At 42.2% G+C, this 25,252-nt stretch overlaps 1 protein-coding gene across 6 annotated transcripts in view; it reads right to left on the minus strand.

The window, feature by feature from the left end:
- The window catches only part of CHRM3 (cholinergic receptor muscarinic 3), a 454,607-nt gene that overhangs the window by 13,385 nt on the left and 415,970 nt on the right, over window positions 1-25,252 (minus strand). For 3 of the 6 annotated variants that reach the window (XM_053912950.1, XM_053912952.1, XM_045196415.3), the window contains one exon: window positions 3,470-3,559. The exons of the other annotated variants lie outside the window; for them this stretch is intronic. The gene's annotated coding sequence lies outside the window, so the exon portion shown is untranslated. The remainder of the gene's footprint in view (window positions 1-3,469; window positions 3,560-25,252) is intronic. 6 annotated transcript variants of the gene reach the window in all.

Genomic DNA, 25,252 nt, shown 5'->3' on the forward strand with positions numbered 1-25,252 from the left:
GTGCTCTATGTCCCTTGTGTGGGTTGTGTGTGTTCTCTGTTCTTAGGCCTTGATTGCTGTTGGCCCATCAGTAGGGAACACTGACCCTCAGGCTGACTGGTTGTGAGGGCTGGCCATGACTACAGCTGACAAGCTGTTGTGTGTAGGCTGACTCAGAAGAACGAGTCACTGTAGCAGGGTTCTGCTGCCAGCTGAGTCTGCCCTTCTGGTGTATTTAGGAAAGTGATTGGGTGGTACTCTGATGTGGTCTGAAGCTAGCTAGTAGGTGTGATGGTTCTGGAGCCAATTGGAAGGGCTTCTGGTGTAGGCCAAGTTCAGCCACATTTGTGTCTCTTTTGGGGCTGCCGGGTAGGAGGTAAAACATGATCTGCAGTTGTGCTGTGTTTGATGACATTTGGCTACACTGTGACCTGAGACCGGCTGCTACTTGTGCTGGGCCTGGGAATCTGTTTGTCAACGTGCTCTGAGGCCAGCTTCCACTTGTAACAGGTTTGTGGCTATTTAGTTGAAACTACTTTCCAAGCCAATACTAGCTACAGCTTTTGCTGGCCTTGGGGCCTCCTGACGAGACCTACAATAGAAGCTGAGACTAGTCATCACTTGTCTTGGGCATTGGGCTCCTTAATACAGGGAATGGTGAGGCCATCCTTTGCTCGTTTTGGGTTTGTGGATCTTTGAGAGATTTTAGGAAAGTCCTCAGCACAAGCTGAGCCTGGTTGCTTGTGTGGAAAAGCTACTGGAATCAGCTTGAGCCAGGTTTATGTTTTAGGCAAGGTGGGGTCAGGATATTACCAGGGATGGGCAAACTGTGTTAGCCAGGTTAAAGGAGAGCTCAGATTTGGCACCTTCCTGTGCCTGCCAGCTGTGTAGGAGGAGGACTCAGCAAAGGAGCAAAGGCGCCTGCCAGCACTTCCATCCCTAAGAGAGAGATGCCTCTCCAGCCCTTGCTCTAAAGCTAGTCAATTCAGTTTCTCCCAGTATGTCCCTGGCACTTTGTGAGCTGCTGCCTCTGTTCTGGAGGCAGAGCAAGTTACTTTGTGAGAGAGTAAGTGAGTCTAACTGTAGACCCTTCCGGACATGTAGCACCTAGGTTCCCAGCAAACGTCCACCACACTCAGACATAATTCCTGCTGGCTCTTACAGTCAGTTGTTATGGGGACTCGTCTTCCTTGCACTGGGAACCCTCGTTCCTCAGGGGGAGTTCCACCACTGAGATATCCCTCCCAATTTTGAACTGATGCACCATGGGGGTGAGACATGAACATTACATGTCTCAGCCACTATCAGCCTACCATGGCTTTTTCTTTATATCCTTATTCATAGTCCTTCTGATCAGCTAGTCTGCAGGTGGTTCTCAAGGGCATTCTTTCTATAATTTAGTTGTAACTTTGTTGTGGCCATGGAAGGAGGAGGGCACAGCATTTACCCACTCTGTCTTCTTGATCAGAGTACTTTAGTATATAGATAACATAAGCAATGAGAAAATATTTTAACACCACACTCACATACACTTGCATATAAATAGTTGCAAAACTGTCATTAGTTCTTTCACACATTGTTAACCAAAATATATAAATAACTAAGAATCATTACAATTAATGCATCAACAGCAAGGCACCCATGGTGTCATGGAAAGCCTTGGGTGGGACTTGCTCTACCTTCTGGGAACCTCCAGGGTTGTAATTCCAGGGCACAACTGGTCCAGAAATCCTCACATCACCAACTTCTATGGACTTTATTCACTAAATCATTTCTCAAAAAGTGTCATTCTATGAATTCAATATTTGATGAGCATAGCAAAAATTTGTTAAGATTGCTTAGGCTGTATTTAGGCTCTTGGTGAAAATGGTGTTCAGCTGCAGACTCTTACAGGAAATATGCACACACAGGCACACGGCCAGAGACCTGCACCAAGGCATTAGACACGGTGCGTCAATGTGTCTGTCAGAGGCATGCAAGGGGTGTGGCCAGAGTCACACAGGGCCTTTGGGAGAGGTCTGAGGGTGTAGCAGGAAGGCTTCAGAATCTGAAAAATATAAGCTCAAACTCCATTTAACCACTTCCTACTGGTGGGATCTTGGGTATAATTTAAACTCTCGGAGTCCCACTTTCTCATTGAAAAATGAGAATAACACATGCTATGGAATAGAATAAATTGTCGATAATTCCAACCTAGAATTTAATTAGTGTTTCTCATCAAAATGTTTGAATATATATAAGGTTCTTGGGCCAGAGCCCGGTATAGATCATGTGCTATGTAAGTGTTACATCTTCCATTACTATTTTCTTCTTATTATTATTGAACAATGATTTCACATTGAGTGCCTGCCAGGAGGCTCAGACCTCAGTTCAATGACGTAACAAGTGACAGTAGTGAATACTTCTTATCACCCTTATTCACATATTTCTCTTTTTGCTACACCAGACGCTTGCTAATTTTTTATGTGCTCTCTGAAAATCCTTTATTTTAACAGAGGTTGGCAAAATTTGGATTACCATTGTGAGGACACAAAACACAGAGTTTACTATTATATTCTTACTTATTCTTATTGAACTATTTATTTGTGCTACAACTGTAAACCTACTTTTGCCAATTCCTGTATTCCTAACATATTTCCACTCCACAGCTCCTTGGACATAACAGCTAAGTTGCCTTGCCCACTGCCTGAGTTTTGATACAGCCCATCTTATGTTCCTCTTTTCATCTCACTTCCCCTCCTCATTGAGCCCCCTTGTGCTCTGAATCTAAAACACCTTTTAAGAATGAGATAAAACATTTCCCAAGTCTCTGCTCTCATGTCCCATGGAATGTATCATGGCCTGCAGACACATTTTTGTCACTTATGTCATGCTGATTTTTTAGACATAAATATAATGGCCAGTAAAGTGAGTTCTCTATTTCGTGTGATGATACCTCTGTCTTCTTTTGTGCTTTTTTTTCTTCTTGTCAACACCATGCAGTGAATGTCTGTTATTTGTCTTTCCATCAGCCATTCTTTTAGAAATAGCCTGCTATCTGCAGCATGTACTTGGGAGTGGGCATCAATCCCATGGTCTGGACTCCTTTACCTCAGCAAAGGACCTACAGTTCACTGAGAGAGGGGCAGTAAGAGTAGATTTGGGGAATGGACATGGCTCCCGGAAAGAGAGAGAGTAATTCTCTGTCATTTGGGATTCCTAGGTATTGGTGACCCTTTTTATATTCACATGGACAATCTGAGAAGTAGAACGACAGAGAAAAAACATGAGATGGAGAGAGATGGCAGGAAATGAGAGGAACTGAGGCAGCATGGACGTGATGTCCTCTTAGACCTGGATCCAGACACCCCTTAAGTCAAGTCCTCCTCCTTGACCTTGCCAGTTAGATAAGCCAACGTTTCCTTTGTTGCCTGGCTACCTGAGATAGGTTATTGTCACCTGCAACTGAAAGGGGCCTGATTGACTGAACTGTCATCACCAACATCCATACCTCTCATTGAGCCACGACTAGCTTCAGGTTGCTATGACTGGTGCCATTAGATTCGGTAATTCAGGACCCTGCTCTCCATGAACATGACCCCTAGGTGAGAAATGGGACATGAATAAGGTAATTTTGAAAAGCACAAAGTTTTTTAGGCAATGTGAAATTGCTCCCTGCAGATAATCCCATTTTGTTTGTACAAATTCAATAACAATTTAATTTGCTCAGTTGACTGATCTTAATGAAGAATATAAGTAAGAATTTTGAAATAAGGCTAAGATTAATTCTCTTTAGTTCATTTTATCCCATGAATCTGGAGAGCACCATAAATCTTATAATATCCCAGTCCAATCATGCTTTGTTGGAATACAGAATATAAAAGAAACCAGAATTAAAGAAAGATACCTACAAGTAGGCCTAGGTCTATAAATTGCATTCATTAAATACTTTTTCTTGTGAGCCTGGAGACTAAAGGCTTCTTGACTAATTATTAGAAAACTCATGAGTCATGAACTGTCACACAAGTGATCTTTGACTTGAATATGTTGGCATCTCTACCAGTGGCTACTGTTCTTCTTATAATTCAACAGTAATTCAAAATCTAATACCCCTTAAAAGTTTAAGATATGTGTTTTTCTTATTTTAAAATGTTCTGGTCCTTGTCCATCATACAATAGATATAAACTGAGCAAAAACTTTAGGGTTACAAAAGAACCACTAAAGGAGAATTTCCTGTAGTTACTTGCTTGCCTATGTTATACAATCTCCAAAGGACAATAATTAATAAGTTAATAGTTAATAATTATGCACTCAGTCCAGATGACCACACTTGAGTTTTCTTCTAATATTTTCACACGTGAAAACAAAAAAGAGGATGTGAGTCCAGTAGATAAGCATGCCAGTGAGGAAAAGAAAACCATTTTGATAGAAAGTGGGTATTACAAGCCCAACACATCACTAAAACCCATAATGACTTACAGCTATGGGGAGAGAAATGTCTAAGAAATCACACGCATTCATTTGATGTTATAGCAACAATTTTCTTGTCTTTACTAATACCTTTTCACTGGAGAGTAGCAGAACATAGTTAAAAGCCTGACTGACTTGGATTTGATATCTGGGTTGGCAAAGGAGTTTAAACGTGGCAAAATTCTCTGAGACTATATTTCTTCATCTATAAAACTCAATCACCTATATAAAACTACAAAAAAACCCCAAGTAGCCGAAGCAATCTTGAGAAAAAAATAAATCTGGAGACATTGCACCTCTTGATTCCATGATATGCTACAAAGCTATGGTAATTAAAAGAGTATGGCACTAGTCTAAAGACAGACATACAGACCAGTGTAACTGAACAGAGAGCCTAGAATATCTGATCTTTGACAGGAGAGCCAAGAATGCACAATGGGGAAAGGGTAGTATCTTCAACAAATATGTTAGAAAAACTGAATATCTGCATGCAACAGAATGAGATAAAATCCATATATTATCCCATGCAAAAATTCTACTGTATGGGGATTAGAGACTTAAAAAGATAAGACACAAAACTATAAATTTCCTAGAAGAAAACATAGGAAATAGGCTTCATGACATTGGTGTTGGCAGCAATTGAATGCATATGGCACAAGTAACAAAAGCAAAAATAGGTACATGAGACGACATCATTGTGGAAAGCTTCTCCACAACAATGAAAACAATCAACCAACTGAACAGGTGGTTTATCAAAGGGAGAAAATATCCACAAACAATATATATCTGATTAAGAATTAACTTCCATAATATATGAGAAACACAATTCAATAGCAAAGGAATGTATAACCCCACTAACAAATAGGCAAAGGACTTCAACAGACATTTCTCAAAGAAAACATACTAATGGCATAGAGGTATATAAGATGTCCAATGTCACTCATCATAAGAGAAGTGCAAATCAAAATCAAAATAAGATATCACCTCACACCTCTTAGGATGGCTATTATCAGAAATAAATACCAAAAGAAAACAGATGTTGATAAGGATGTGAAGAAAGTGGAAGCTTTGTAAACTGTTAAAAGGAATGCAAAATGGTGCAGTCGCTATGAAAAAAATTGTAGGCTCCTCAAAAAATATATTGTAGAATTACCATATGATCCAACAATCCCACTTCTGGGTATTTATCTAAAAGTATTGAAGTCAGCATTTCAAAGAAATATTAGCATTTCCATGTTCATCGTAGCACTATTCACAGTAGGCAAAATATGGAAACAAACTAAATATCTATGGAGGTTAGCGGATATCTAGATAAATGGATAAGGACGATATGGCATGTACACACGATGGAATACTGCTAAGCCTTAAAAAGGAGAAGGAAATCCTTCAATATACACCAACATGGATGAACCCTGGAGACATTGTACAAGTGAAATCACAGAAGGACAAATTATTCACTTTTAGGTGGTTTCAAAAGTAGAACTCTTAGAAGCAGAGAGTAGGGTAGTGGTAGCCAGGGGCTGGGGGTGGTGGTAGGAGAGGAAAACGAGGAGTTCCTGTTGAATGGCCATAGCATCACGCAGGGTGAGTAAGAACTGATGGCATCATGCCTACAGTTGACAATACTATAGTGTACACAACTTTTGGTTGGGAAAGGAAGGCTCATGTTAAGTGTCCTTACTACAATACAAACAAAGAAACAATCTGGAATACCACTGCCTACTTTTTGTGTGGTGAAGGCCAAGGGGGTTGGCTAGGGCTGAGTGGAGGGGGGCACTGGAGGGGAAAGGAGGACACTTGTAATGGTGTCAACAATAAAGAAACCAACAACAAAAATAAACCTCGTAGTTAGAGCCAGGGCTCCTTTGTGACCCAGGCACAGGGATGGAATAATAACACCCTAGTCAGTTTCTCAAAAAAGAGAAGAAGAAGAAGAAGAGGAAGAAGAGGAAGAAGAAGAAGAAGAAGAAGAAGAAGAAGAAGAAGAAGAAGAAGAAGAAGAAGAAGAAGAAGAAGAAGAAGAAGAAGAAGAAGAAGAAGGAGAAGAAGGAAGAAGGAAGAAGGAGGAAGAAGGAGGAGAAGGAGGAGGAGGAGGAGAAGGAGAAGAGGAAGAAGAAAAGAAGAAGGAGGAGGAGGAGGCGAAGAGGAAGAAACATTATGGTGAGGTGAGGTAATAGCAGTCTAAAGCACAGTACTAACTGATACACTGCCTTCCTTACACCAATTCCAATTCTCATGCCCTCAGAGTTGGGTTGTCACTGCAGAGACACTGGAAGAAAGAAATCAGACCATGCTCAATCTCTGATTTTTAAACTAGACTTTAAATTCTCTGGCAGAAACAGCTTTAGAGATAAGGTATTTGAGCAACAAATTACGGTGCTCTGGCCTAAACATTAGGCAAGTAGAACAATCCCCTCACTTCACTGGGACTAAATAAACTGATACAAATTCTATAAAGATGCGGTTCACAGCATCAACGACACCATGAGCCAGCAATTTAATTTCTAGGCATCTGTCCCTAGAAAAATTTGGATACATGTGCACACAAAAAGATACGCACGCAGAGGTGTGCTGAAGCACTTGTGGTCATGATAAAAACTAGGACAGCTAGAAGACCAATAGTTTGGAAATTGATTAAAAAAATCTGCTGAGACAAGAAGGAGAATACTGTAAGAGCAGCCGTAATGAACTTACCTATATATGGAGTAACATAGAAGTTACAATAACGCACTGTTGAGTAAGAAAAACGAGTGAAGGTGATGAGGGCAACATGATATGACTTAGGTAACTAAACCATACAACTATATATATTATGTAAATATTTACATATTTAAAATTATCCCCAGACTTTCACTCAGGTACCTGTACCCGGTCCCCACTCCCCATACCAGATGCATGGCACCGAACGTATCCTTGAGCTCCGAAGGCTCAACAATCGAGTTCGTGCTGCACTGTGTGACGTCAGAAGAGACTGGCAGAAGGTCATAAGGTCTTCATTAAAGAATATCTAAAACATTTGGACATGAAAGTCACCAATGCCTTTCTAGTATTTAGCTACAGTTTAATAAGTGATATGTAACTTCCTAAAAATCAGGAGTTCTAGGTGAGACCCAAATAACATAATGAAAAACCTAGGCCAAAAGCCTCTGTCCAAGGGGGGTTTCTGAGAAGATGATGTCACTTCTATGCTCATAGCTCTTTTCCTCATCTTGACTCAGCAGCGTACGCACTGTGGAGTTAGTGTGTTCGAGTCACGGGAGTTCGTATTCTGTAGGCAGTGAATTGGCTTTTACTGGTGCTGAGACCTAAGGGAAGACTTGCCTTTTAATGCTCAGAAAGAAACAGGTGGTGGCAACAGACACTCCTGCAAGCCTTCTGATATTCGCTTTTTATAAGTAGTCCCAGGAAGAACGCAGCTTCCTGGGGACTGGAGATGTCGGGTAGAAACAGGATGGTGCGGCATCTGCCTCTAGTTCCTCTCTGAGACCTAAAGGAGGTTCTCGCTCCTTCCAGTGCGAGCTGGGGCCTGTGGGGTTGGTCGTGCTAGTGAAGTGCCCCAGGCCCCACACCTTACGCAAGGAGAACAAAACCGAACAGGTTCCTGCTGGTGCGGGGCACGGGCATTTTTGAGAGCGTTCCTGGGTCCTGGGAGGAAGACCCTATCTTTCCACACACATACAGGTTTGTTCTTGATTTCAACTCCGAGTGTATATTTTTCTAGACCATTTTCCCTACATTGCCTTGAAGAGAACATACAGAATTGATTCTTTAAAATGTTAAAAATGTAAGCAGAAGCCCATTATTGGGCCAATACAGAAATAGAAAAGAAATAGACTTGAATAGGATGTATAGGAACACATGCCACATAATAATAGTAAATACTGTTTCACAAAACTTTTAAGATAGACACACACACACAAGCATACAGCAGTGATGTGAAGTGTGTTCTGTACACACACACACTCATGCATACAGCAGTGATGTGAAGTGTGCTCCGTACACACACACTCGTGCATAGAGCAGTGATGTGAAGTGTGTTCTGTACACACTCACACTCGTGCATAGAGCAGTGACGTGAAGTGTGTTCTGTACACACTCACACTCGTGCATACAGCAGTGATGTGAAGTGTGTTCTGTACACATACACACTCGTGCATACAGCAGTGATGTGAAGTGTGTTCTGTACACACTCACACTCGTGCATACAGCAGTGATGTGAAGTGTGCTCTGTACACACTCACACTCGTGCATACAGCAGTGACGTGAAGTGTGCTCTGTACACACACACACTTGTGCATACAGCAGTGACGTGAAGTGTGCTCTGTACACACTCACACTCGTGCATACAGCAGTGATGTGAAGTGTGTTCTGTACACATACACACTCGTGCATACAGCAGTGATGTGAAGTGTGTTCTGTACACACTCACACTGGTGCATACAGCAGCGACGTGAAGTGTGTTCTGTACACACTCACACTCGTGCATACAGCAGTGATGTGAAGTGTGCTCTGTACACACTCACACTCGTGCATACAGCAGTGACGTGAAGTGTGCTCTGTACACACACACACTTGTGCATACAGCAGTGACGTGAAGTGTGTTCTGTACACACTCACACTCATGCATAGAGCAGTGATGTGAAGTGTGTTCTGTACACACTCACACTCGTGCATAGAGCAGTGACGTGAAGTGTGTTCTGTACACACTCACACTGGTGCATACAGCAGCGACGTGAAGTGTGTTCTGTACACACTCACACTCGTGCGTACAGCAGTGACGTGAAGTGTGCTCTGTACACACACACACTTGTGCATACAGCAGTGATGTGAAGTGTGTTCTGTACACACTCACACTCATGCATAGAGCAGTGATGTGAAGTGTGTTCTGTACACACTCACACTCGTGCGTACAGCAGTGACGTGAAGTGTGTTCTGCGCTGTAAATCATGGTCAGCAATGCTTGAAGGCCACTGCAGCAGAAAGTTTGGCATCTTTTACTAATATTTAAAGTTAGAAAGTGAAACAGAAAATGTGAAAAAATGATTTGAGAGTACTAAGTTTAGAGGAAAGTAAAAAATAGTTGTGAAAAATTTACTCCCTTTCCCCTAGTTATGTAATAATTTTTTCTAGGATTATAAATATGTAAAATATATATGTGTATGTGTATAACTTTTTAAATTTAAAAACGTGTGTAAATATCCAATGTTAAAACACATGTGAAAGTGCTTAACAACATGTAAAGGCTGGTATCAATGTCAGACCTTTTTTTCCATCATAAATTCCAAAGAGACACACTCATTTTATTTCCTATAAACCATCCTGGCAGGGCCTTCCTGAATAATTATTGGGAGTTGTAAATTTTTAAACCTCTCAAACCAATTGACAATGTGTAAGTTACTTTTTTATAGGAACGTAAATTAATACCACTCTACCTCTGTATAATTATTTTAATAATGAAGACCAAGGAGAAAAATACCTTTGCAATTTGTACCCATGATAAGAGCAATTATTAGCGCTTCTTCTCTACTCAGAATCCAGTATGCATCAAAGGGGCTTGTATTGGGTCTCTGTTTGAACTGCCTTCTTTGCTAAGAGTGTCTGCCTTGTCACATAATTCATTACACGATTCAATGGTTGAAATGAATTACGGTCTGGTGAAGGCAATACCAGAGGAGACCACTAGGTGGCAGAGCAGACTTGGAGAACAGCGTCTCTGCCGGCAGGTGCCCGCGGCAGCCAAGTTTCCCCAAGGAGTGGTCAGGTCGTCAGCTCGGTTCAGCCCTGCCGCCGATGAGGGATGTCAAACACGGTCCACAAACCCTCTGCATCAAACGTGTCTTCACAGGGAAGCAAACTTTTTCAGACATGCGCGGTCAGAATTTAACTTGTGAATCCTTGTTATTCTTTTTAAGCTCCAAGGAGGAAAGATGTGCCCTAATATGGTACAATTGCTCATGTTGTGAACAGAACATTCCAGAATGCCAGAACTGGAACAACATTCCATTTAAAAAGGAGAAGCTTGCTTTTATAAAGTATCCTGCTGCCTTTCTTGGCTGTTGCCTTTCATAGGTTTTATTTAATTTTATAATAAAAGCGAGTGTGTTTGGAAAAGTACTTTATCATTACTGTTTATCACAATAGCTGCTGCTGAAATACCATGGTATTACCTCAAAAACACAAATAAATTGCACTAATGATTATCTGCATTAGCACCCTAAAGACTAAAAAACCTTTTGCTATTAGAATTTCTAGAGAAATGGCAAGAAGTAAAAACAAATGTTAAGCAGGGGTTTTTTCAACATTTGTAAGTCCGCTTTGCCCAGAAGGCCTCTGCTTGTGTGAAGAAAAGTATCTTGGAGTATTTTCCTTCGGCAAACTCATGATTGAAGATTTGGTTGCTATTTTTTCAACATTCTGAAAATGTATGCTTATTTATTTTGAAGATTATGCTTTTGTAGCGGAGGATCATAAATTATTCATTTAAAGTGCTTTTACAGCTAACACAAATTTAGGAATAATTCTGATTAGGCTTCCAGTCAAGATGTATATTATCGTGTAGGTAAACATGATACTTGTATCCTCCCACAGCCATTTCAAAATTACAACTACAGAACAACCATCACTGAGAGTCACCTGCAGTTTAGCTGAACAGAAGTCCTATAACCAAGGATTTAAAGAAGAAGCCACAGTGAGGCTGGTAGGAGGGGCAAAGTCTCAGAATGATCCCAAACCCACATATGGAATATAAAAATTGGGAGGGATATCTCAGCTGCAGAGGCACCTCTGGGAAACGAAGGATCCCAGCCCCACACCAGGCCCCCAGCCCAGGGTTCCAGTGCCAGGAAGAGAAGTCCCCAGAACTTCAGGCCATAAAAACCAGCAGGGGCTGTGATTGAGGGAGACAGAGGCTACTGGAGTGCCAGGTGTTCCTCTTAAAGGGCCCACACGTGGACTTACTTGGCCTCACTTGTTCTGAGCAGAAGCTCAAAAGGGACTAGTGATGGGATTTCCAGCAAAGGTGGAGGTGTAGGTAGATACACTTTGCCTCCTCGTACAACCAAAAGAAGGACAATAACAAACTTAAAAACAAAAATTAACCAGAACAGCCAGAAAACTGAACTGTATGGAAGTCTGACAACCAAGAAGTTAAAGAAGAAACATTCATCCAGAGAGGTAAGAGTGGTGGAGATGGGCAGCCTGGCGGAGAGGACTCGTGGCAAGGTGGTAGTTTCAATACCAGGGCGGGCGAGGCATTGGCTGACGGACCAGGCGAGGTGGTAGCTGGTGGAGCCAATGGTCTCACATTGGGTGTGGATAAACTGTGAGGAACACCTGGTGAGCGAGACAGACTGCAAAACTCGGGATTCCAGCGTGGTGAAATAAAGCCTCAAAACCTCTGACTGAAAACACCTGTGGGGGTTGTGATGGTGCAAGAAACTCTGAACCTCACAGGAGAGTTTGTTGGAGAGATCCACAGGGTCCTAGAACGTACACAAAACCACCCACCTAGGAATCAGCCCCAAAACGGTCCAATTTGCTTGTGGGTAGTGGAGGAAGTGATTGAAAGCCGGCAGAGAGCTGAACAAGGGGCATTGTTCCCACTTGGACCCCTCCCCCACATACAGCACAACAATGCAGCGATGTGGGTTGCGCTGCCCTGGTGAATACCTAGGGCTCTGCCCCTGACTATATAACAGGCATACTGGGACAAAAACAATATGGCTAAAATGAAAGTACAGATCAAAGCTCCAGAAAAAATACAACTAAGGGATGAAGCGATAGCCAACGTATCAGATGCACAGTTCAAAACACTGGTAATCAGGATGCTCACAGAAATGGCTGAGTATGGTCAAAAAATAATGGAAAAATTGAAGGCTATGAAAAGTGAAGTAAAGGAAAACATACAGGGAACCAACAGTGAAGGGAAGGAAACCGGGACTCAAATCAATGGTTTGGAGGAGAAGGGAGAAATAAACATTCAAGCAGAAAAGAATGAAGAAACAAGAATTCAAAAAAATGAGGAGAGGCTTAGGAACCTCCAGGACAAGTTTAAACATTCCAACATCCAAATCATAGGGGTACCAGAAGAAGAAGAGGAAGAAAGAAATTTAAAACTTGTTTGAAAACATAATGAAGGAGAACCTTCCTAGTCTGGCATAAGAAATAGACCTCCAGGAAGTCCAGGAAGCTCAGAGAGCCCAAAAAAAGTTAGACCCGAGAAAGCACTCACCAAGGCACATCATAATTACATTATTCAAGATTAAAAAGTAGGAGAGAATCTTAAAAGCAGCAAGAGAAAAAGAGACAGTTACTTACAAAGGCCATAAGACTCTCAGCTGATTTCTCAGGCAGGAAGGAAGGTGGGTGGAAAGAAGTATTCGAAATCATGGAAAGCAAGGACCTATATCCAAAATGACTCTATCTAGTAAAGCTATCATTTAGAATGAAAGAGCAGATAAAGTGCTTCCCAAATAAGGTCAAGTTAAAGGAGTTCATCATTACCAATGCTTTATTGTATGAAATATTAAAGAGACTTGTCTAAGAAAAAGAAGAAAATCAAAAATGTGAACAGTAAAATGACAACAAACTCACAACTATCAACAACTGAACCGAAAAACAAAACAAAAACAAACTAAGCAAACAACTAGAACAGGGACAGAATTATAGAAATAGAGATCACATGGAGGAGTATCAGTGGGGAGAGGCGGGGGGAGAATGGGGAAGAGGTTTCATAGAATAAGAAGCATAAATGGTCGGTACAAAATAGGCAGAGGAAGGTTAAGAACAGTATGGGAAATGGGGAAGCCCAAGAACTTATAGGTATGACGCATAGACATGAACTAAGGTGAGGGAATGGTGAGGGAGGAGGTTTCAGGGCATAGGGGAGTAATGGGGAGAAAAAAATCGGACAACTCTAATAGCATAATCAATAAAATATATTAAAATTAAAAATAAAATAAAATTTGGAATTAAAAGGAAAAGGGGACTAGTGACATTTGGGAAAAACTCAATTGTCTGGCATAGGGTAAGTTCTGTAAGGGAAGTTTTCTACCAGACAGAAGTGCTGGCAGAGGCCATTGTTCCTTTGCTGAGCCCTGCCCCACCAGAGCCAGCAGACAGGTGTCATATCTGAGACTCCATCAAACGGACTCACACTGTTCACTCAACCTTTCTGACTTCCTGAAACCCCACACCACCCAACCTGTGGGCCCACCCAAGCTGTTTCCAGTGGCTTTTCCGTGGAAACAAATGGCCTGTCTTAAGTCTCACTTCAATTGTTCCTAAATCTCTCAAACAAGCAGCAGCTGGCCTCTGTGTGCCCTGTACCGCTTGCTAAGTGGCCCCAGGCCTGGCACCAGTGGCTATGGCCATCGTGATGTGTCCATCTGTACTGGAAGCCACCAGTGCCATTCTCTGGTTAAATATTTGAAATATCACTAATTGTATACGTGTGTTTTACTATTAGGTTGTAAATATCTTGGGGACAATATCAAAGGCTTTTTCCTTTTTTTTTTTTTTTTTTGCATTTCCAATTCTGCCTTACAATTCCTAACTGTGATTTAAATAGAGTGACTTCTCAGTACATAACATATTTTAGTGAACTGATGTTCGATTCACATAGTTTTACTGATAATACTCAATTTTTATTTTAGAAGTGAATCAGGCAAGAATATTGTGATTCTGCTCAACAACTAGAAAGCAAAAAACCCTCAAATCAAACTGAGTTCTACTAAGAAGAGGAAGAAATGGAGAATGGAGACAGAGAGACAGGGTACAAAGTGGAAAACCCCTACAAATAACTGGGGACAAAACCCAACTAGCAAGATAGCCAGCTTTAAGATACTCAGCAAAGAATTTTATATAAGACTAAGAGATTAAAAAGCATTGTGAAAAGGAGAGAAAACTATGGAAATGAAAACAAGACACCACATTTTATTTTTACTTCCATTGTTCTTTGCGGGTCATGCCTTCTAAGTCCCTTTATCATTTTAAAACCAAACATCATGACGATTTTAAGGTGCTGCAGGTTTTGAACTGTTTCTACTGCTGCGACTGGTAACGCCTGTCTTTGAGGGTCCAGGTGTCTTTCTCAAGGACATACACATGTGCTAACTCTTGTCATCCTCCCAATAATCCCATGAGGTGAGGACTCCTGGGCTTTCCCCTGGGAGCATAAAGAAACGAGAGCTGTAAGTTGTTAAGACACACCCTGAGTCACCCAGCTATTTGTAAGATGCAGACATTCCTGGCTCCTAAGCTCCTCCCAACCCTACCGGGTAGCACATGCATCCCCAGAAAGGAGTTCCCGATTGCATGGAGCAGAAAGCCAGCCCTCTGGCTCTTGCCTCTCTCATCACCGTGCCCTAGAGGTAACTGGTGGTAACGGTTTACTTAGTAAGTAAATATTTGTTAGATGAGTAATTATGTCCTTCCAAAACTTGTCCTTCTGCAAAAAGAATTATATGTGTGTGTTTTTAAGCATTCACTGTGTGCCTGGCACTGTTCTCTGTTTACACATGTTAAGTCACTTAATCCTTACAACAAGGCTGTGTGTTAAGAGTCTTTCATTTAACAGCCGGATGAGACAATGGTGGCCCAGAGACGTTAAGTGCCTGGGCCATGGTCACACAGCTCCAGTGTTGCAAAGTTAAGATTTGAACTAAGGCAGTCTGACCCCAGAGTTTTCTCCTAATAATTCAATATATATCGTGTCCTCTAGTTGTTGTTTTATTTTTTAAAATTCAATAGTATACCATGGACATCTTTCTCATTCAGTGAAAACAAACCTACATCATACATGCTTTAAAGGAACCTCCAAACAAACAGGAACCGCCCAGGATTCATTAGTCAGCACATGAGGTCCTTGGCTCAAACAGGAGTTTCCAAACAGGAAAGTGTATGAGACAGTGTAATTGTTGAGGAGTCTTTCAAGATAAATGTTTTTGAGCTCAGCATTAGTGCAGCCAATAGAAATCTCTGAGACAATGACAATGAAACAACTGGTTTCCAGACTCCTTTTCCACTCTAGCTCTGCTGAAACTTAAGTAAGGAGTTAAAGGTCACGTGTCAAGTTCAAAGGAGCTTGTCATTGACTAAGGCCGACAGCACAAAACAGTGTAGAAAATCAAATCAGTGAATACATATGGAAGGACTCTGAGGGCGTGGAAGGTGAATAAGAGCTAATACAACCCTTCTTAACACACTGAAATCCAGGACATTTGCAGGTTTTGATTAAAAAATTAAATGGTGCCCTGGCCTGGTAGCTCAGTTGGCTAGGTCATCAACCAGACACGCCAAGGGGATGGGTTTGATCCCTGGTCAGGGCACATACATGAAGCAACCAGTGAATGCATAAACAAGTGGAACAACAAATCGACGTTTCTCTCTCTCTGTGTCTCCTCTCTCTCTCTCTCCTCTTTCCTCTCTCTTTCTAAAGGCAATAAATAAAAAACTAAACTAAGTTAAAATGAAATAAAAGGAAAATTATACTCTTTAAATTTGATAAAGTTCTCCCTATCTGTTGAAATACAATAATGAGAACAGAAACTGTTTGAATCAAAATAAAATAATAATTAAATGTATATTTTGGCACAGTCTGTGTAATTAAATGTTAGAAAACAACGATCTCTTGGTTTTTAGTTTCCTAAAATGAGAATGGAAACTAAAGCTCCCATCACTATTAATTCTGGCTTATTAGCAACAAAGGGGCAAAGCCGAACCACTCCAACCAACTGTGTATTCTTTTTCTAAAATGTGACAAGAATACGAATTAAAAAATTAACTAATGAAAAGTGGGAAATCAATAACATTAAAAGATTTGTTCAGTCAGAAAACAAACAAAAATACCTGAAGGAGGGAGGTTGAGGTTTGGTGCCCAGAATGATCTTCAGAAGTCCCCATCAGCTGACGCTTCCTGTGGGAACCTCAGCACCAGCTGTCTGGGCCTTGGCTGGGGCACTTGGTGCGGAGGGATTTTTGCCATGAAGACTCAGAGTACTCCATCTCCCCAAGTGCTTCTAAGCCCTCCAAGGGTCAGGAATGGGGATCACATGCATTTAGAAACCCACACGTCAAGGCTTGAAGCCAGACACACAGGATGGCAAACAGCCTATGCTGTGTGGACCTGAGTTAACTGGGCGGATGAATTCACCCTCCGAGGTTGTATTTCTCTCTCCTGGGAAGATACTTGTACAATGTGTAATTCAGTGCCTGAGACATGGAGCCTTTATTTGTGATAAGTATTATTAACTATGTCTCACTGTTGATCACACACACCAAGCTCTGTAGAGTGAATACACCACAGTGAAGTGGACACATTTTTTATTGTTTTTCTTTAATGTTCATTGATTTTAGAGAGAGAGAGGAAAAAAGGGACAGAAATATCAGTCCATTGTCTTCTACACGCACCCCTCCCCAAGGACTGAACCTGCAAACTTTGGTATATGAGACAATGTTCCAACCAACTGAGCCACCCTGCCAGGGCTGGACATGCTTCTTTGAAGAAATTCTTTTAACAATTCACCACATTCAAAAGATTTAAAGTAATTATGATGTCAGTGATTGCATGGGCATGTCACATTAATATGGGAGATGGCACTGCACACGGCACAGTGCTATTCCTATCACTAGAGCAATGACATATTTGTAGAACATGACCAGCTCCATAGTACCCAGTATTCCCCTCCATATATGGCATGATATGATCAGCTGGGAATACAGACTGTGTGTCCCACCCTGAAGCACACTCTCGTTCTAACCTGCACTGCAGTGGGGTTCTCTTGTAGTTGGTATTGACCATGTGGTTATTGCTGTGTTCAGACAATTCTAGTTCTAGAATAAACATATTTGCTTCCTTATTATTTTGTGATAGATGAACCAGGAATCGTGTCATAAGAGAATTAAAGACAAAATAAAGTTAAGCTTTTCCTGAATTTCAATTTCTACATCTTGATACAAGCGTTCTCTTTTTCATTTTATCTCCCTCATTATGCTTGATGTCCCCTGGAGTGAGTCATTTAAATTGGTTAAGTTTCTGACAGGCTCAGCATATCCCAGGCTAGTACCGATGGCCACAGGTACAGTGAGTGAATGGCTGCTAGCGACCTGCTGCTGTGAGGTGACCGCATGCTCTACGGCTCTGCATCACTGGCTCCATCACTGGGTCACCTGGCCGAGCCAGTCTGCACAAGCCCAAACTGGGAGAGCGGTACACGGAGGTGACCCGAGTCCTCTGGGCAGGGGTTGCTCATGAGAAGATGTAATACTGAGGTCACTGCGTTCCTTCCCCACCCCTAGCCAAGTGGGAGGGGTGGCTTTGGGCTGGAAATTAATTGTTCAGGGAGGCTGGTTAAAGCAGGACTCGGCTTCTCCGTGAAGACATTAACAACACTTGCATCAGAATAGGGAGCTCTATCCAGTCTACTTTTTGTTGCCATTGTCTCCAGAGAAAAACACAAGTACCTCAACAGCAACAAACATTTGCAACTACAAAACAGGCTATGGAAAGAAGAGACTTTTTATAAAACTTATATTTCAATACAGGGGTGGGCAAAAGTAGGCTTATAGTTATTCATATGGAAAATGCAATAATCAGTAAATCATAATACAAGAATAAACTCTGTTTTGCATACTCACAACTGCAAACCCACTTTTGCCCATCCCTATATATTCCAACCACAGGCAGATAAGACTTTGTGGAGACTGAAGCGTCTATAACATATTGTCTCCTTTTAACAACATGAATACAAAAGTGTGAATAGGAAATGCCATCACTCCTCTGAACTCCAGGTAGGTCTGTGTGAGAGGATTTGAAATTTTACCTTTATTAACTTCAAAGTAAATCTACTAATTCCAATGAACACTGAGATGATCTGGTTATGATTGAAATACTGAAAGTTTTGAAAACTTTGTATATAACTAACTCAACAAGTTCATCCGTATGTTTAGAGGTAATGAAATTCTCTTCACAAACATCTCAGCAAATATATGCAACGAACATGGAAATGCTGATGCTATAAGGAAGGAAATTCAACTCACCCAGATGTAATGCGTTCCAAGAAATTAGGCTTCTGAAAGTTTAATTAGCTTCTGAAACTATTTGAGAACTCATGAGCCCCCAAGGTATGCTATCAAATGATCACATTACAAATAGTGGGAAATAATTTTAAAAGAAAGAGTGAATTCACTCTTCTGGAAAGTTGGTGTCAATGTGGAGCCCGTCTGTAAACACAGGGCTTCATCAAGGAACTGAGTCACAGAAGCAGTCCTCTTCTGAGGACAAAGGGACAAACCTGGACAGGCAATCCTCGCATTTGGAGAATTCAGTTTTTCTGAGAATGATAAAGAATAACAACGAGGAGGTCACTGTGATAAATTCATATGTCAAAGGAACGCTCATGGGAAGATTTTCTCCAGGTATTTGGCACAGGGTTGCCCACCTGTGGGCCCAGTAATGCTTATTGACACCCAGCTGGAGTACAATTAGCATATGTGTGACTAATGGTTCTATATCCAGCAGCAGGCAGGTGTCTAGTGTGGTTCTTGAAGGAATTTATGTTCAGCCAACTTAAAATTCTTAGAGATCTGAAATGCTAATGACATTTTCCCATGATATTAGATTTGCAACTATTGTAAGCATAAGCGGACATGTGGAAATTGATGAAACTGCCTACAATTATACAATTTATTTAAAGAAAACCTGTGACCAGATGTTATGCTATTCATGGTCACTGCAGATAGAAGACATCAGAAGGATTAAGCTTAAACTGATTCCAGGAAATATTGAAATAAGATATGATAATGAGACAGAAGAGCTGGCGCTGATAACATGTTTCCATGGGAACATCTATTTTTCTTCCTAGTGATATTTTAAATTAGAAAACTACATAGCCATCCAGGTTGGACACCCGAAACCCCATTGGGATTTTGCATGGCTCCCTTGCTATGACGCTGCTGTTCTGTTGCCATCTATGGCTCAAGATCTGTTTTGTGCTGCCTACAACGGCAACCCGACTTCCCTTTCTCCTTTCACCATGGTTAAGGAAGTAGAGATGAGGTTCAAGGCTGAGACTCTGCCTCAACAAGCTTCAGGAACCCTTCCTGTTCCTTGCTTTCTCGGAACTATCACCATCAGGTGACTTATGCTGGCTTGAAATGTCAAAGCACACTTAACAAGCAATGAGGGGAGCAGCTTAGGTAGAACTAAAGATTGTAACAGGACTCTGTTGATCACTTAGAAATAGCTTTGAGAGCATCTTAATTACAACCCCTCAGCTATCAACTGAGTAATCTGAGAAGTTAGTTTCCACTTATCAGATCAGAGAGGAAGAGATGCCTACGGACAATTTTAACCCAGTGCACTGGGATCAGTTACTATGTAGCTTAGAGTCACCTTCCACTCTATCAGAATGAAAGCTACCGATTCCCTCTGTGGCTTTTAAGTGAAATAACACCGCAGGTGTTGCGTTGACAGAGGGTTCATGAGAAGCACGGAGCAGATGTACGTTCTACCTGATTAAAGCACAATGTGCTTGCTGGAGTACAACACAGAAGGTCACTGCTGGTACCAAAGTTGTCACCAAATAAACTTATTTGCTGCTAAAAATATGCTGACTGCTTTAGCACTAAAACATTTCCTGATATTTCTCTCTGGGTGGAAGAAATGATTCCAAATGGATGCAAACCAGCCAATCAGCTTAGGTCACTCATAGGCATTTCCTAGACCAGCATTTCTGAAAGTGTGGTCCCGGGACCAGCAGCATCGGCATCACCTGGGTACATGTTAGCCATGCATAGTGCTGACCCCACGCCAGATCTCCTAGATAAGAAATTCTGGAGGTGGGGCCCAGCAATCTGGGTTTTCACAAGCTTTCCAGGCATATCTAACACATGTCAACTGGAGAACCAGTGATGGGCATGTGTCTCCTATATCAACCGCTTGCAGAATCAAGACACACAATACTGGGTATCAAGGGGATAGATAGTTCAGGGATATCCAACATTGCCTGTTTCCTCTAAGTCACCTGACTGTTCCAATTTCTCCAAGGGTCTCTAAAATTCTGTTCAAGCACTCTTCCTGGTTACCTTCCCACCCCCAGCTTTTGTCAATCAGATTCTCAACAGCCAGCCAGGTTAGCACTTTGACAGCGAGGGCAAATGAAGACCAGCAGCGTGGTTGGCATCTTACATCAGAACGACATCTGTTGGAGGAAGATGAGCATAGTCCACTTGTTTTCTACCAGCCACCCAACAAGAATACCCTCTGCACTTTTTCTGCCATGAAAATTAATAAAGAGAAACTTTACGACGATGGGGTTGGGAGGTCAGAAGGCAGGGCTCATGTGGTGTCAATAGAGGTCAACTGCAGAAAAGACTGTCAGTCACAGACCCCAACAGATGAAGCTTCCAGAGAAGAGAATCATCAGTCACAGGCCCAAGAGAAAAGATGTACATTGAGTCTCCTTCAGGTAGGTGATTGCCAAGCAGCTCAGCCCACAGGAAATGGTCCCCTCCTGGACTTTCCCCTCTCTTCCAATGGACTTTGGTTCTCAACAAACCCTCCAACTTTCTCCTTTTCCTCTATTAAATAAGGGTCTTCTCCTTTGTGGGACTTGCCTATGCCTTTTCTATAGCTGGCTTGTCCAGACTTATAATTCTCTGCTATTCCCTAGTCCACTTTGGCATAAAATAACTTACTGTTTTATTCTAGATCCACATTACTTTAAGGTGTGAGGGATATTTAACAAACTTCAAGGCATGCTGTCTTTCCACTCCAGGAATTACAGTCTGCCTGAAGTGAATGAAGCAACTGAGAGCCTCGAAATTATAAACAGGCTTCCGTTTTGTTTTTTCTCCATAAAGCTAGTAACATGATGGGCCAGGAGAGACCTTTGGTAAAGACCCAGTGAGTGACTGCCCAGGAAGAGCAACGTTCAAAACTGAGGAGTAAGCACCATACAATGGGTGGATTTCATTAACACGTCCAGGCACACACAGTGAAGCTAGAGTAACTGAGAGAAGAAAGGAAGTTTAGGATGCCCATGGTGAGTTATTTTTCTTACCCTTTACCACTGTTCACACAAGAGAGATGAACAAGATCAGTCTCAAAAAGCATCAGTGATGAATCTAAGAACACTTACTGCAATCTTCGTGTATCAGTGTGTTGGTTTCATGGGGCTGCCATAAAAATTGACCACAGTTTGGGTGGCTTGAAACAAGAGAAATGTGTTTTCTCTCAGTTCTAGTAGTTAGATGTCCAAAGTCAAGGTGTCAGCAGGGCTGTGCTCCCTCCAGAGGCTACAGGAGTGACCCCTTCCTGCTTCCTCCAGCTTCCGGTGGTCCAGGCAGGCACTCCTTGGCTTGTGGCTGCATCGCTCTAATACTGCCCCCATGGTCACATTGCTCCTCTTCAGTCTTTGCTATGTGTGCCTCTTAAAGGACACTTGTCATTGGATTCAGGGCTTGCATGGATAATCCAAGATGATCACCTCGTGGCAAGCCCTTAACTTCGTGACAACAGCCAAGACCCTTTTGCCAAATAAGGTAACACTCACAATTTGGGAGCTTAGGATATGCAGGTGTCCTTTTGGGGCTATAGTTAACATAACATGAAACAGACACCTTTATCTCTCCTCTTGAGGACAGAACTTTTGTTGTGAATGTTTGTGGAGGGCCTTCCCCTTTATATGATAAATATATTTACTTTGGCACTCTAAAGTAAACCTTTGCCATTGTGTTTTTTATTTGCGTTAGAAAAAAATTAAGAGGAGAGAAGCATTTTCAATAATGCTTCAAAAAGAGTCCACAAGTTTAGAGGCGTGATAAATATGGATACAGACATTGGAAATGGAGTGGCAGGAAAGCAGCTGTGGTAGGTGAGAGACATGTCACTACCAGTTCCTTGTCACACATTTGCACTTTTTACTTATTCATATGTTCAACAAATAAGAACTGAGTATTCACGTATCTGTTAAAAGCAATGGGTGAACACAGGCCCAGAGTAAGACTGCGTGGTTCAAACCCACAAACTAATTTTGTGCCTTTGGGCAAATCTTCTGTGTCTCAGTTTCCTTCTCTGTAAAACATGGAGTAATGAGTACCTACATGTGGGATTGCAAAGAGGATTAAACTAACTAATAAAGCACTTAGAATGCTGGGCACGAAGGGAATAGGCCATGTTTGCTAATAAAGAAAATAAATGTGCAGGTTCTGTGCTAGCTTTTGGGATGAGCAAGACAAAGGAAAGGTTACATTCTAGAAGAAAAGAGACTGCTTCAAAAAATAAATGTACACAATTGTGGTGCCTCAAAGGAAATGAACACGGCCCTGAGTTGTAGTTAAAAGGTGTGTAAATTGGGGGAGGAGGGATGGTATTTTAGATGACATGGGGCAGGGTCTGTTCCACGAGGAGGTGACTTTTAATCTGAGGACAAAGACATAAAAAGTGAATCCATGCAAGAAGTGGGTGGAGGAACATTGTGGGCCTTGAGGTGGTGCTTATTGAGAAAACCAATCGTTTCATATCTCACAATGATGAGTCCAAGGCAGGGGAGGCACTTGTTCTATTGAGTAACCGGTTAAGTGTTGTCATTTGCACGTTTCAACAGAACCTAGATTCCAGGGGCTGGAAACAGGTGGGTACTTCTCCAGAGTCACAGAGAAAACATCCCATGATGAGGGAAATACTTGAACATGTATTTTCTAAGGTACTAAGGCAAGATGATCCTCAAATAATCTAGGCAAAAAGTAGCTTCAGACATGTGGAGCCTCCCAGAGGAGAAATCACACCCATTTTTCAATCCACAGTAGCTTCTCTGACACTCGTAAGTGGGCATAGCCCAGGCGGGGCTGCAGATCCTGCTTCCCAGCAGCCCGTGGCCCGTAGCAGACACCCTCACATGATGCGTTTCAGGTGATCAGTCAGCACAGATCAGATTCTCCTTCAAATTGTTCTTATTGTCCCCATGCCAGCTAGCAACTGAGCCAGTCTCATTTTTCCTTAACATACATAAATATACCTGAAAGATCTTCGGCAAGTTACTCTACATCTGTGCCTCACTTTCTGATGCTATAACGTGGAAATGGTAATTGCATTTCCCTCCTTGGGCTTTGAACAGTGTCAGGCACGTAGGAAGAACCCAAAAGTGTTAAACGATTATAGTTATCATGACTGGTATCACCAGGAAGCCTCTGAATTCAAAACAAAGTAAAATTACACAAAATAAACAGCAGTCACAGTGGCTGGAGCAGTTCCGCCCTAATTAGCAGATGAGTTAGGGCACAGGTGGCAAACACAAGGCCCGAGGGCCGAATCCGGCCCTCCCCCCTGTTTTATCTGGCTTGGCACCTGGTTTCTACCCGGCAACAGCGCCGAGCTTTTGCTTAACTGTTCAGGGGTAGTTACATTTACAGTCCTAAAATTACATTCAGCCCTTTGAAGGCAACCAGGAGGCTGATGTGGCCCCTGGTGAAAATGAGTTTGACACCCCTGATTTAGGGCAAGGAGTTTTTCCCTGTATACTGCAGCTTCCTCATGGGTAAAATGAGGATGGTTGAGGATGAGTTGTTCGCAGCTGTAATTGTGTAGAATGCTGTGTTTCTAAATTGCTCCATGTTTCTTTGAGTTTAGGACCTTGCTAATGGTCCAGCTGTTTTTGCCTTACAGGGAAAAAAAAAAATCACAAAAAGGTTTTCTACTATTGGTCAAACTGGAGGCCAAACAAACTTACTTGAAAGAGTTATTCAAAGGGCTTAAGAAGCAGATGGTTCAGTGTGAGTTTCAAGTCAATGGTCTGGGAAACAACACCAGAAAAATTAAGGTAATATTTGGAGATGTGAATTTTTCTGTCTGAGGATGGAAGATGCTTTGGGAGAAATGTGATTAAAGGCAGGGTAGGGCGAATGGCAACCTGGGTGTATTTCTGGAGGAAGCCCCAACTGACGTGCGCTTTTGTGTTGTTTCCTTCTTTCCTTCCTTTCTTCCTCTCTCCTTCCTTCCTCCTTCTTTCTTCCTTCCTTTCCCCTTCCCTTCCTTCCGTATCTTCCCAAATTTATCTTCTCCTCTCTCCCACTTCCTGGTTAGGCCACTTGCAGGCAGCTTTCGCAACCGGCGGCAATGCCCTCTGGTTCAGGGTTCCTACCTTCATCACCTGCCTGCTGCTTTGACAGATAAATATCTTAGCCTGGGCTTCGTCGGCAGAAAACTAGGACTGCTGCTCTTTCCTCCTCTAAACTCACATGGGTATCATACAAATTAATAGCATCGAGTAGATGTTTGAAAATATCCATTGTATTTTCATGACCCCAGAAACAGAGGTAACTCCCACTGCATCTAATGCTGTGCTTCAGACTGGGGAAGGAGAGAATTTTCTTGAAGCAGAATGACCATACAGCTGTGTGTGAGCCTGGAGATGTGCGAGGTTGATGGGCTTAGTGAGCTTCAGACCAGCAAGTACTTCCTGGATGGGCTGGAGGGCCAGGGTGGGTGGAGACGTTCTCTGTCCCTCCCTCCCTGCCTCCTTCCCCCTCGGTCTGCTCAGGCACTGCTGCCCAGGCCCTGCCAGACCCACTGGTGTGTTCAGGAGCCCAATGTTCAGCTCAAGGAGTCATGGCTTCCTTCCCAGTGGAATTTTCAGATTGAACAAAGAAATCTTGGCAGATTTGTGGATGTCTTAGTGATCACAAGTAACTCAAAGTTGTTTTTTCTGATAAAACCTGGCAAGCGCAATCCTCTTTGAACAACCCGCAGAGGCTGCCAGGCCTGGACAGCAGCACTTGTCACGGTGGCCCCACAGCACCCACATAGCATCATCTGGGGGCCTGCTA

The sequence above is a fragment of the Desmodus rotundus genome, chromosome 10 (genome assembly GCF_022682495.2).
Source record: "Desmodus rotundus isolate HL8 chromosome 10, HLdesRot8A.1, whole genome shotgun sequence".
In the NCBI taxonomy this organism is placed as follows: Eukaryota; Metazoa; Chordata; class Mammalia; order Chiroptera; family Phyllostomidae; genus Desmodus; species Desmodus rotundus.